This window comes from Prionailurus bengalensis, chromosome B3 (assembly GCF_016509475.1).
Source record: "Prionailurus bengalensis isolate Pbe53 chromosome B3, Fcat_Pben_1.1_paternal_pri, whole genome shotgun sequence".
Classification (NCBI taxonomy): domain Eukaryota; kingdom Metazoa; phylum Chordata; class Mammalia; order Carnivora; family Felidae; genus Prionailurus; species Prionailurus bengalensis.
This window is the reverse complement of record NC_057355.1, coordinates 97,156,850-97,171,941: the sequence shown is the minus strand read 5'-3', so window position 1 is coordinate 97,171,941 and position 15,092 is coordinate 97,156,850. Positions and strand designations below refer to the sequence as shown.

General features: G+C 37.0%; 1 pseudogene; it reads right to left on the bottom strand.

The window, feature by feature from the left end:
- Positions 1 to 10,029: 10,029 nt before the first annotated feature.
- LOC122467949 lies at positions 10,030 to 11,400 on the bottom strand (annotated as a pseudogene).
- Between the last annotated feature and the right edge of the window lie 3,692 nt (positions 11,401 to 15,092).

The following is a 15,092-nucleotide window of genomic DNA, read 5'->3' as shown; positions in this document are numbered from 1 at the left end:
GATAAAATCATGAATGAAAATGGAATTATTACAACCAATCCCTCAGAGATACAAGCAATTATCAGGGAATACTATGAAAAATTATATGCCAACAAACTGGACAACCTGGAAGAAATGGACAAATTCCTAAACACCCACACGCTTCCAAAACTCAATCAGGAGGAAATAGAAAGCTTGAACAGACCCACAACCAGCGAAGAAATTGAATCAGTCATCAAAAATCTCCCAAGAAATAAGAGTCCAGGACCAGATGGCTTCCCAGGGGAGTTCTACCAGACGTTTAAGCAGAGATAATACCTATCCTTCTCAAGCTATTCCAAGAAATAGAAAGGGAAGGAAAACTTCCAGACTCATTCTATGAAGCCAGTATTACTTTGATTCCTAAACCAGACAGAGACCCAGTAAAAAAAAGAGAACTACAGGCCAATATCCCTGATGAATATGGATGCAAAAATTCTCAAGAAGATACTAGCAAATCGAATTCAACAGCATATAAAAAGAATTATTCACCATGGTCAAGTGGGATTCATTCCTGGGCTGCAGGGCTGGTTCAACATTCGCAAATCAATCAACGTGATACATCACATTAACAAAAAAAGAGAGAAGAACCATATGATCCTGTCAATCGATGCAGAAAAGGCCTTTGACAAAATTCAGCAAACTTTCTTAATAAAAACCCTCGAGAAAGTTGGGATAGAAGGAACATACTTAAACATCATAAAAGCCATTTATGAAAAGCCCACAGCTAACATCATCCTCAATGGGGAAAAACTGAGAGCTTTTCCCCTGAGATCAGGAACACGGCAGGGATGTCCACTCTCACCGCTGTTGTTTAACGTAGTGTTGGAAGTGCTAGCATCAGCAATCAGACAACAAAAGGAAATCAAAGGCATCAAAATTGGCAAAGATGAAGTCAAGCTTTCACTTTTTGCAGATGACATGATATTATACATGGAAAATCCGATAGACTCCACCAAAAGTCTCCTAGAACTGATACATGAATTCAGCAAAGTTGCAGGATACAAAATCAATGTACAGAAATCAGTTGCATTCTTATACACTAATAATGAAGCAACAGAAAGACAAATAAAGAAACTGATCCCATTCACAAGTGCACCAAGAAGCATAAAATACCTAGGGATAAATCTAACCAAAGATGTAAAAGATCTGTATGCTGAAAACTATAGAAAGCTTATGAAGGAAATTGAAGAAGATATAAAGAAATGGAAAAACATTCCGTGCTCATGGATTGGAAGAATAAATATTGTCAAAATGTCAATACTACCCAAAGCTATCTACACATTCAATGCAATCCCAATCAAAATTGCACCAGCATTCTTCTCGAAGCTAGAACAAGCAATCCTAAAATTTGTATGGAACCACAAAAGTCCCTGATAGCCAAAGGAATTTTGAAGAAGAAGACCAAAGCAGGATGCATCACAATCCCAGACTTTAGCCTCTACTACAAAGCTGTAATCATCAAGACAGCATGGTGTTGGCACAAAAACAGACACATAGACCAATGGAATAAAATAGAAACCCCAGAACTAGACCCACAAAAGTATGGCCAACTAATCTTTGACAAAGCAGGAAAGAATATCCAATGGAAAAAAGACAGTCTCTTTAACAAATGGTGCTGGGAGAACTAGACAGCAACCATGCAGAAGGATGAAACTAGACCACTTTCTTACACCATTCACAAAAACAAACTCAAAATGGGTAAAGGACCTGCATGTGAGACAGGAAACCATCAAAACCCTAGAGGAGAAAACAGGAAAAAAACCTCTCTGACCTCAGCCACAGCAATTTCTTACTTGACACATCCCTAAGGGCAAGGGAATTAAAAGCAAAAATGAACTGTTGGGACCTCATGAAGGTAAACAGCTTCTGCACAGCAAAGGAAACAACCAACAAAACTAAAAGGCAACCAACGGAATGGGAAAAGATATTTGCAAATGACACATCGGACAAAGGGCTAGTATCCAAAATCTATAAAGAGTTCACCAAACTCCATACCCGAAAAACAATAATTCAGTGAAGAAATGGGCAGAAAACATGAATAGACACTTCTCTAAAGAAGACATCCAGGTGGCCAAAAGGCACATGAAAAGATGCTCAATGTTGCTCCTCATCAGGGAAATACAAATCAAAACCACACTGAGATATCACCTCATGCCAGTCAGAATGGCTAAAATGAACAAATCAGGAGACTATAGATGCTGGAGAGGATGTGGAGAAATGGGAACCCCCTTGCACTGTTGGTAGGAATGCAAACTGGTGCAGCGGCTCTGGAAAACAGTGTGGAGGTTCCTCAGAAAATTAAAAATAGACCTACCCTATGACCCACCAATAGCACTACTAGGAATTTACCCAAGGAATATAGGAGTGCTGATGCACAGAGGCACTTGTACCCAATGTTTATAGGAGCACTCTCAACAATAGCCAAATTATGGAAAGAGCCTAAATGTCCGTCAACTGACGAATAGATAAAGAAATTGTGGTTTATATGCACAGTGGAATACTACATGGCCATGAGAAAGAATGAAATATGGCCCTTTGTAGCAATGTGGATGGAACTGGAGAGTGTTATGTTAAGTGAAATAAGTCATACAGAGAAAGACAGATACCATATGTTTTCACTCTTATGTGGATCCTGAGAAACCTAACAGAAGTCCATGGGGGAGGGGAAGAAAAAAGAAAAGAGGTTAGAGAGGGAGAGAGCCAAAGCATTAGAGACTTAAAAACTGAGAACAAACTGAGGATTGATGGGTGGTGGGAGGGAGGGTAGGGTAGGTGATGGGTATTGAGGAGGGCACCTTTTGGGATGAGCACTGGGTGTTGTATGGAAACCAATTTGACAATAAATTTCATATTAAAAAAATAAAAATAAATAAATAAATAAACATTAAACAATTGTTTAAATTACATATGTAATATATACATATATGACTATATTAAAAGGTGTATCGTGTATAAAAAAAACGAAGTATTCTGATTCATTTACACAAATGTGGATATTTTTTAGTTATTTTTTCCTTATTGAGCCCTGATTTAATACCACAGTATTCACAGAACATACACTGTCCTATTTTCAACCTCTGGAATGTGTGGAGACATGATTAATAGTCCAGGATATTTTGATAAATGTTTTATGTTTTTAATAAATGTTTTTGATAAATGTTTTTGATAAATGTTTTATGTACACTTCTGCAATTTGTTGGATATACTCTCAATCAGGTCAAATTGGTTAATTATGATGTTTAAATGTGCTGTAACTGTCTCCTTTTTCTATAACTTACTAAGAGAAATGTTTAAAAATCTCCCACTTATGTTGTGGATTTACTGATATCTTATTTTAGGTGTGTCACTTTTGGTTTATGTATTTTAAAGCTATATTATTAAGCTTATATAAATTTATTAATGTTATATATTCCTACTAAGTTAACTATCATTATGAAATATCCCTATTTATCTCTGTTACTTTTATCCTTAAGTCTATTTGTGCTATAGTAATATTACATGTTAATATAAATTAAAAATATAATAATCTATAGTATATTAGTATAGCCAAACTAGCTTTGTTTTTGCTTGCATAGCATGTTTACATAGACACATATATGTCTATGTGTGTATATATGTGTATATATATGGGTTGGAGTATAAAATCTTGCTCATTTTTTTTCCTATTTACAGTATCTTTTATTTGCCCTTTTATTTACCTTTTCTTGATTTTTGTATTGATTAATTGCATATTTTTACTTATTTTAGTGTATCTCTTGTTATCTGATTTGTTATGGCTTTTTATTGTTGTTGTTTTTAGAAAGAAAACACACACACACACACACACACACACAAGTCAGGGAGGGGCAGAGAGTGAGAGAGGGCTAATCTTAATTATGACACTGGGATCATGACGTGAGCTAAAACCAAGAGTCAGAGGCTCAATTGACTGAGCCATCCAGGTGCCCCTGACTTGTTATGGCTTTAATTATCATTCTTTTCCTGGTTCCTTCAGAAATTACAAAAGGCATCCATACCTTATTACCATGTACCTTAAATTAGACTAAGTCCAGTATAATGTAAAACATTTTTTTTTAACTCTATTTCACTCCTCTGGCAGATTTTCCTTTTTGTTACATAATTTACTGTCAGATATATTATCCACACCACAGTGCTTTGTTAACATTGTTGCTTTAAACAGTTGGTAGTCTTTCATATTCACTTTACCTACATTTGCTTGTTACTTCTTACACAGTACTTCCATTATTCTGCAGAGGATCACTTTCCTTCACCCTACTGAGTTTGTTTCCAAGAACTGAAAAGATAACAAGAATTGTTATTTGTGGTCACTTCTGGGAAAGGAACTGCAGATAAACTTCTTACTTTATATCTTTCTCAGAAAGAATGGTTTTATAGATAGTTTTTGCTTTTGTCTGATATTTTCAGGTAAAATTATCACCCTTAAAGCCTAAAATATAAGAATTTGAATGTATTTGGTATACTAGCATTGCAAAAAACATTAGTATAATCTCTATTAGTATTATAAACCTTTTCTCCACCTGATTTCACAGGTGACAACCTATTCAAATGTTTAAAAAACGATAGGACAGGGTTGCCTGGGTGGCGCAGTCGGTTAAGCGTCCGACTTCAGCCAGGTCACCATCTCGCGGTCCGTGAGTTCGAGCCCCGCATTGGGCTCTGGGCTGATGGCTCAGAGCCTGGAGCCTGTTTCCGATTCTGTGTCTCCCTCTCTCTCTGCCCCTCCCCCGTTCATGCTCTGTCTCTCTCTGTCCCAAAAATAAATAAAGGTTGAAAAAAAAAATTTTAAAAAAACCGATAGGACAAATGTTTAAAAAACGAGGAATAATTGAGTTGGCCAATAGGAAGACATACCTCTTCTTCATGTATGTTTTTCCTCCCCATTAGAAAAATAAAAATATGTTAAGTAACTGTTAACAGTCTCCACAGTTGAACACTGTTGAGTGAGTTCCATATATCATATATTTTTGGGAGTTAGACAGGAAACAGTATAGATCCTCCATCAAACCCTGTATATTTAATAATCTTCTGGAAATTGCTTCAGACCGTGTGATTACAGAACTGTCAACACCATTTCCTTGAGAATGTGTCATAACTGAACTACAAGATAATTTTCTTTCATTTTTCCTCATCTAGGATGAACCATATGATTCCTAAAGAAACAAGGGTTCTTTGCCAAGGCCCAGTTTACTCGGCAACTAGAAAACAAAACTGAATAAATTTCATTTTATTTTGATTTTGAATGCCTGCATTTCATAGTATCTCCACCTGGAAGTCTCTCAAGTAACATGACCTCAAGAGACTGAAAGCGAACTCTCTTCTCCATCTTACCACAGTTTCATCGTGTTTTGTGATTTCTATGTGAAGAAAGCATTACTATCCACAATTTCCCAAGCTAGAAACCGTGGAGTCATCTTAGCCCTGATTCTTACTCCAACAGATCATCAAGTACTGTTTATTCATATACTCCTTGCATCCATCCCCTTGTTTTTATCATGTTATTGTAATATTGAGCACTGCTTTGAGGGGGAAAATATATCCCACAGTCTTACCTATTGGCTCTGCTACAATTGTAGGAGTTGTAACTTTTGCAACCTGTTCTCTAAGTGCAAATCCTTTTATTTATTCCTAATTGATCCCCTTTTCAAATCTCCATAGGGGCTATTTCAGATTTTCACCAGTTCTTGAATGCTTTCTTTCAATTTACATCTCTATTATCATGGGAAAAAGGTAGGCCTAAATCAGGTAGTTTATCTGGAAACAAATGCAAATGTTTTAATTACATGGTGCAAGATCTTATGTGGTAAAAGATCTGAATGCAGAACACTCTTATCCCTCAAGAATTTAAAGATTGAAAATCAGTAGTTTGGAGAAAATACAGCACGCCTGCTAAATGTTATGTTTGCTTAATTAAATTAAGCCATTAGACCTTATTATATTAGAAAACTCAAAAACAGTTTAATGAAGTACTAATGTTTGAGCTTAACAAATTTTAATATAAAACCAAAGGGTCCTTTAAAAAGCAATAATTCCTGTTTAAGTATTAAAGAAAAAAGTCATTAAGAGTATGAAATTACTCTTGCTTCTGCTTTCATGCTGAACTCATCATGAAAATAAGGCTTAGTCAATAGCTTTGAAAAGAAAGGCTTAGAACTTACACAAAGACCACAAAACCACTTTGATTTTATAAGCTACGAAAATGGAGCCATTTCTCAGCCAGTGAGTACAACCGATTAATGATGATGGCCTCTTCAGATTAAAGTATTGACTCTAACATGTCACCAATGGCCCCTACAATTATAGCATTAACACTGACATTGAAGATATTTTCGATACTCTACAGATGACATGTAACAATGGCACTATGTCTCACTGTTTCCTGTTTCTCATTACAATGATTCTGACACTTGGCATAAATTACAGACATTTAACACTAGAGGCCTGAAGCTTAAATTTGGAGTTGTAAGCACTTAAAATCTTTATACCGGTAAGATATTTTGCTTGTAACTGGCTGCAGAATTGAGTTTGAGGATTTTAGAAGAATGGAATATGATCCCGTTAAAACTAGAAATTCCAGGGCGCCTGGGTGGCTCAGTCAGTTAGGCGTTTGACTTTAGCTCAGGTCATGATCTCGTGGTCCATGAGTTCCAGCCCCGCTTCGGGCTCTGTGCTGACAGCTTGGAGCCTGGAGCCTGTTTCAGATTCTGTGTCTCCCTCTCTCTGACCCTCCCCCATTCATGCTTTGTCTCTGTCTCAAAAATAAATAAACGTTAAAAAAATTTAAAAAAACCCAAAAAACTAGAAATTCCATCCTTGTATTGGTGTGAAATTTGAAATCTATATAAATGAAAAACAAGTGCACAAAAAAATCCTTTCACATCCACTTCTGAGTGGGAAGAAATGTGCCTACAACTACATTACTATTATAATTATAGAGACTTGACAATTATTCAAAGTTACAGTTTAGAAATGCGGTCTGCAAATTTTAGGTAAACTGTAATCTTTAGGGGGGGATTTCAATGTGCTATTTTATGTCCATTGTAAGGCATTTTCCGATTTCAACTCCTCGTTTCCAGAGGTCTATGTAAACAATTGTCAAGACAGTGATATTAAGTGAGATTATGCTAGGTGTTCCAGTGAGGGGTAGGGATGGGACCATTTAAAACACATGTGCCTTCATAAACTTCCTCAAAGCTTACTGTTTCTGTGAAGGGGGTTCCAGTTCAAGGTTTATTTTTATAAGAATGCACATGCATCTCTAATGTAGGTTTCCAGGGAAGACACAATTAGCCTTGGACACTTCTTTTTGAGGACTGTGCTACTAAAAGTCCCTGAGGCAACTTTCTTCTCTACCTTTGCTTTCCATCTGAGGTAGGACCCTGTTTCCTGTACGCTCCTCTCTTTCGAATTTACCTACTATACTCTCTTGAGGCACTAAAGCTTTTCTCTCAGAGACGATCATGGTCTGGTGCTTCTTTTCCCACATCCATGTCAGTTAGGGTATGACGGTCAGAAAGTTGTTCCCTAAATTTGTCTATCTCCCAACCCCCAGAATGTGTGTATATGTAGTGCTACATGGCAAAAGAAACGTTGCAGATGCGATTAAGGTTAAAAAATTTGAGATGGAGAGATTATTCAGGATTATCTGGGTGGGACTAATCTAATCATGCGTGTCCTTAACAGTGGAAGATGAAAAAACAAGAGTGGACCAGAGAGGTGTGATGACAGAAGGAGGGGAGATCTGAAGTGTGAGAGGCATTTGGTTTACCATTGCTGGTTTTGAAGGAGCAGCGTGTGGGATTCACCCAAGGAATGTGGCTGGCCTTTAGGAGCTGGAAATGGACCTCTGCTGACAGTCAGTAAGAAAATGGGGTCTCAGAACTACAAACACAAGGAATTGTGTTCTTCCAATAAACCAAATAGTCAAGGAAATGGATCCTTCCCTAGAGCCTCCAGAAAGAAATGGAGCCCTGTTCACAGTGATTTTAGCCCAGTGAGACCCACGTTGGGCTTCTGACCTACAGACTTTAAGATGATACATTTGTGTTGTTTAAGTCACTACTTAGGTAGTAATTTGTTACAACAGAAAACTAATACACAAGTTTCCCATACTGTTCCATTTATATTTAATAAAAAGAGTAATAACTAGGAGTTCTGGGGAAGATGGCAGAGTAGGAGGAATATGGGCTCACCTAGGCCCATGGATATCACTAGATAACACCCACATCAATGTAAATAAACCAGAAAACAACATAAAGAGTGGCAGAACAGATTTTACATGGTTAAATGTAGAGAAGAGAGCACATTGAAGAGCAGGAACGGCAGAGATGGTCAAGAGACAAACATACCCTGGTTATAGCCACAGGAGGGAGGGTCACCAGAGACATGGAGATGGAAGACAAGTGGACCCTGTACGGGGTTCCCCAGGCATGGGAGGGCCCACACTGGGAAGATGAATCCCCACAACATTTGTCTTTTAAGGCCAGAGGGGCCTGGCTTCATGAGTTTTATAATCAGTGGTGCTCAACACCTGGAACTTTAAAAATCAGCAGGCTCAATTCTGGGAGAACCAAAGGGCTATAGGAAACTAAGTCCCCACCTTTAAAGAGCCAACACAACAAATAGCCTAGCTGAGATACAGCATAGAAGCAGCTGCTTGAGAAATACCTAGGATATTCAGGAAGCAGATTTGTTTACTAATCTTAGAGTGTGAGAAGAGACTTCTCAAAGAACACAAGAGTTGGTGGATACAATTTCCCACCTCTGCCTCCCTCCCCCCACCAGCCCCCGCCCCAGCCTAGATACATGGACACTTTTGGGAACCAGCACAGCGCCAACACTCTCGGCCTAGCTTGCTAACAGCACCCAGCCCCCTGGTGCTTCTGTGAATCTGTCTGCTCCAACAAGTCCTTATCAGGAATTTTCTGAGGAGGCTACAGATTCCCTTGCACAGGGGACCTGCAAGTAACTTGCTGGCACTGCACACTCTACCCCTGTGATCTCCTGTGGACATGGCTTCTAATACACCTTTGGCAAATCCAACATGATGCCATAAGCCTGATCGTGTGCAAGCAGCCCTGATTGGGGCCAGCACCACACCAAAGGGATTCCTGCCTTGGGGAGAGGGGAAGATAACCACACACACACCAGTCTCACCACAGCCCAGCAGTGGGCTGCGGCAGACAACTGGTCTGACTTCAGGCCTTACCCACCAATGAAAGCTTCTCAGGGCAAGATGACAAGAGGAGAGTGCCTCCAGTTCAGTGCTTCTGCAGCCCTGCCAAATGCCTGATGTGATTCAACTCAAGCTCAGGGTGGCCCCAGACTCACCCACGAGTAACACAGAAATCAAACTCCGCCTGCAACAGGCAAAGGGAACCATTGGAGACAATTGGACCGAAGGCAAACATGCCTCAACCACAATAGTAGGACATATGCAACACACTCAGAAGAGACCCCCTAAGGCCCCAGGTTCTGGTGAACTGAGGACGCTGTACTACAGGGCATCATAGGACCTCTTCATAAGGCCATTACTTTACTAAAATGTGTATTGCATTCATTTATAGTTGGATATTAAGCCAACCTTTGATTAATGGGTTGACTCCTGCTGGATCATGGTTTATAATTCTTTTATATTAGATTTTAGTTTTTTGCTATATTTAGTTTTATAGTACTCTGAGGATTTTTTCACATATGTACTCTTAAGAAACATTAATTTTTAGGTTTTTTTTGGGGGGGATGATGTTTTGACATCAGAGTAATATTGAACTCATAGATTGAGTTGGAAAATGGACCCTCTTCATCTGTTTTTTTTTCTTTCTTAAAGCCTTTAAGACATAATGGAAAAATCTTATAGGTACACATGGAAAAGTAAGATGTGATCACAGTTAAAAGTGAAGACAATCTAACTAGAGAGCTTTGATGCCTGTCAACTAATGCAGAAGCTAAATTTCTGAATGTGATAAGTTGCAGGGCTGAAAGGAATGGTAATTAGTATTTCTCTCCTTCTTCTTCACTCTCTCCTTAAACAAAATCCACACCAACCTCCTCATAATCCTTCTCAAGATTATGGAATCTTATAAAGTATTTCTTAGGCCATGCCCTCCCAGTCCTCAGAAAACTCTCCTTCCTCTGCATCCTCACCCACATACCAGTGAATAAAAGCATGCTGAACATACATCAAGTCAAACTTGTGGTCCAGGCAAGCCTAGGCTTCAGGAATGGCGATAGTGTTGCTCAGCATGCACACAGTTTGCTATACTGTGGCTAAGTCTCCACTAGGTACCAGTGGGCGGCTGGTAATTAATGCCAGCTTTGAAGCCAATGGGGCACCAGTCCACAAACTGGACGTTGTGCTTGGTCTTCATGGTGGCAATGGCAACATCGACATCTTTGAGAACCACATCGTCATGGTACAACAGGCAGAAAGCCACATATTTACCATGATGGGGGTCACATTTCACCATCTGGTTGGTTGGTTAAAACCATGCATTAGTGATCTCTGCTGCAGAAAGATGTTCATGGTAGGTTTTCACAGCAGAGATGACAAGAGCACATGTGGCCAGGGGGAAGTGGATGCAGGGATAGGATACCAGGTTGATGTGGAATTCTGTCAGACCAATATTCAGGGCTCCATCAAATCTGAGGGAAGTGATGATGGAAGACACAACCTGGCTAGTAAGGCAGCTAAGATTAGTGTAGGTTGGGGATTCAATATTGAAACTTTTACAACAGCTGTCATAGATGGCTTCATTGTCTACCATGAAGGCACAGAGTGCTCCAGGGTGATGTGGGTAGTGAGGATGGAGCTTGGGGTTCACCAAAAACTGGAAATCTGGGGGACTGGGTAAATGGAGAACTCAAGCTTAGACTTCTTGCCATAATCAACAGAGAGATGTTCCATCATTAGGGAAGTGAACTCAGAACCAGTTTCTTCTCCAAAGCTGTGGAAAATTGAGTCACCCTGAAGACCTGTGCACTGGTCAGCCAGTTTTCAAATTCGGTCCAAGACCAAGTCAAGGATCTCCTTGCCAATGGTATAGTGCCCTGGGCCACAGTTATTGGCAGCATCTTCCTTGCCTGTGCTGAACTTCTCAGGGTGGAAGAGCTAGTGGTAGGTACCAATGACTATGGGTTCCAAATTTAAAAACATTGCCCTGGGCACATGCTTGCCAGAACCTGTTTCACTGAAGAAGGTGTTGAAGGAGTCATCTCCTCCCCTAGTGATCTTGTCACTTGGCATCTGGCTATCAGGCTGGATGTTGTATTCCAGGCAGTAGAGTTCCCAGCAGGCACTGCCAATCTGGACACCAGCCTGGCCAATGGAGATGGAGATGTGCTCACACATTATGGCTATGGGTTAGCAGGTGCAGGTTACAGGAGCATACAGACATTGGGTCCTGATGACTGTCCCTGACAAGCTAAGTATTGAGGTAAGTAATGCACTCCCTCTTCATCTGTTTTTTGGTTTTGGAGAAACTTGTTAAGGTTACAGTTTGGTTTTTAAATGTGTGGTAGCATTCACTAGTAAAGTCATCTGGGCTTTGTTCTTTTCTTTGTTCTTTCTTCTTTCTTTTCTTGTTTTTTCTTTTCTTTAAAAATATCAATAAAGGTATTTAACTGTTATAAGTCTATTTAGAATCTCTATTTCTTCTTGAATAATTTTTAATAGTTTGTGACTTTTCAAAAATTTGTCCATTTCATCTAGGATTTCCAATGTGTTAGGATAGAAGTATTCATATCAGTCGTCTATATTCCTTTTTATTTTTACATAGTCAACATTTTTTTCATTCTTTTCTCTCTCTCTTTTCTCCTTATCATTCTCTTCTCCTTCTGGCATATGTACAATGTTGTGCTTGATGGTATCCCACATTTTTCTGAAGCATTGCTTACTTTTTCATTATTTTTATTTTTCTGTTTAGATTGCATAATATCTTGATATATTTTCAAATTTATTTTTTTTTCTTTCTGCTATATAAAATATATAGTTGTTAGCTTTAGTCATTTTTTAAAACCATTTGTATATAAAATTTTAATTTCATAATTTTTATTTAATAATTAATAATTTTGATCTGTTTATTGATGTTCTCTATTTGACAGAACATTTTCATCATATTTCCTTTTATTTTCTTTTGGCATGGTTGCCTTTAATTACTTAAAATAACTTCTTAGAAGTCTTTCTTGCTAAGCCCATCACCTGGGCCCCCTTAAAAGAAGTTTCTACTGCCTTTTATTTTCTGTCAATGGGTCACACTTTTCTATTTCTTTCTATGTTACCTAAACTTTGTTGGAAACTTGACATTTCATGTAATATATTATAGCAACTCTGTATACTGATCCTTAATTCCACCCCAAGGATGCATAGAATTGGTACAACTGCCTTATAATCAGCTAGGCAATGAATAGTAGTTTTGAAGATGTATCTAAGCCTTGGTTCTACAGTTCTATTATATACTTTAGAGAAGCCTAAAACCACCTGTACAAAGAATTATTCACCGAATGTTCATTATATCAATATTTGCTGGAGAGAGAATAGGGAAAAAAAGAAGCAACTTAAATGTCTACCAGCTAGAGGATGGGTGAATAAAAATGTGTTTATGGGTAAATGGAATAAATAGATAAGTGGATAAATGGAAAAAGTGTTCTTTTACTTCTGTGTTCTAGCCACAAAATATAGTATCATTTTAAAATGTTAGTATTGGTTGTGGTGGGCACACAATATTTTCATTCTTTTACCATGATTCTCCATTGCATATAAATATGATGTGAATAAGCAGTGAATAAGTAAAAGGAGAAAAACATATTATTTAAAGCATACCTGTACTCTAAAATAATAAAATAAGTACTTTAGGCTGAAGGAAAATGATTCTAATTAGAAAATATACCTACTCAAGTGAATGTAGAGTTACAAATAAGGTAAATGCATACTAAAATATAAATACAAAGGATGGCTCAACAATACAAAATTAAAAAAATATCCTGACTTTAAATATAAAGACATAGATAAGTAGAAAGTAAAAGAATGTGGAAAAGTTGGAGCATGAATACACTAATTGTTACAAAACTGAAGTGGCTCTATGAATACCAGACAAAGTATGCTTCAGTTAAAGGAATATTAGCAGACAAGGAAAGGTATTTGTTTTGATAAAAAGATCAAATAAACAAGAAGACAAGCAGATCTAATGTCTGTTCATCTAACAATAGAATTTCAAAGTACATTAAAAGACAATAAACAGATGGAAAACATAAACTGTCCAATTCACAATATAGTTGGATATTTCAACCTTTCTCTCTTCATACGTGACAGAATACACAGAAAATTGGTAAGAATATAAAAATTAAAATTATTATGAAATATTTGTAACTAATTAATATTAATAGACTTTACACTTAATAATTTCAGGCTACATATTGTTTTAAAGTGAAAATGGAATATTCACAAAGTAGACAATATTTTGGGCCATAAATCAAGTCTTAGTGAACGTATAAGGATTGGATTCATTAAAAATGTATTCTTTGAAGAGATAAAATTTAATTATGAATCAATAACCAAAATACATTTGTAATATTCTCAGATATTTGTAAATTAGGTAACATACTCTGAATAACCAATGGGTCAAAGAAGAAATCAGAAAAGATGTCAGAAAAATTTTGAAAATTGAATAGGGTTAACTATGAAGTATAACATAATGAAATTTGAGGAATACAACTCAAGCAATGCTTAGATAAAAATTTATATTTTAACATTTTATTATAAAAGGAGAATGGTTAAAGTCAACGATCTAAGCTACCAAATTAAGAAACTAGATAAAAGAGCAAATTAAAGCCAAATTAGAAGGTAGATAATTATGAACAGAGAATGAACATCAATATGATAAGAAATGATAGATAAAATTATTGAAAAACACTTGCATCCTCGAAAAGTAGAAGTGAAGCCATGAACCTCTAGCTAGACTGATAATAAGAAAAAGAGAAAACATTGTCAATAATATCAGGAATGTATGAGGCAATATTACAGATCTTTGAGAAAAAGAAGGGTAAGAATAATGGAGGATACAAATAAGGATAATAACACACTTAATGCTAATAATTTTAATGAGTTAAAACCAAGCTATCAAAACAAACAATATGCCACAGACTATGCACTATCCTGTATTTATTTTAAAAAGGTATATTCACAATTAAAAACCTTCTCTCTCTCACACACACACACAAAACCTTCTTATATACTTCCACCTTAAGTCATAAGGGAGTAATTTGTACTAGGCTTGTCTTTCTATAATGACAGCTAGAAAAGTTGACAAACAGGTATATTCACACTTGTTATAATAGTCAATGTATGACTGACCCGTGAAAAAAATAATCAATCAAGGTGAAGGTGTATCACTGTTGACCCTCTAATCCTCAGACATTGAATAGATAATAGGGGAGTATCATAAACAATTTATCAAATAAACTTTAAAACTTAGTGAAATGTAAACTTTTCTTATAAGACACAAATCACATTATATTTAATGAAGAAAGACTGGCTTCTAACTGCTGACATCAGGAAAATTAGGAAATGTAAAAACAAATGTGCTCCCATTACTTTTATTCAATATTGTACTGAAATTCCTAGTCAATACAAGAAAGCAAACAATATAGTGAAAGGAGTATAGATTGGACATGAAGAAATAAAACTGTCCTTATTTGCAAAAATGCTTGTCTACATAACTAATTCTAACATTTTTGTGGAAATGTATAGATCTCCGAACAGACAAGACAATTTTAAAACAAAAGAACCAAGTTGAAGGGTGTATAGCATTTTGTTTCAAGACATACTATGATGATAAAGTAAACAGCATATCATACTGGCATAAGCCCAGAAACAAAAATCAATATCACAGAATAGAATGCATAAATAGATACATGTGTAAGTGATCAACGATTTAATGAGGGTGCCAATGTAATTCAGTTTGGGAAGATTGTGTTTTCCATATGCTATCCTAGAGCACCTGGATATATCTTTTAAAAAAGAAATGAGCTTCAGCCCCTACCTCATAAAATATGAAAAA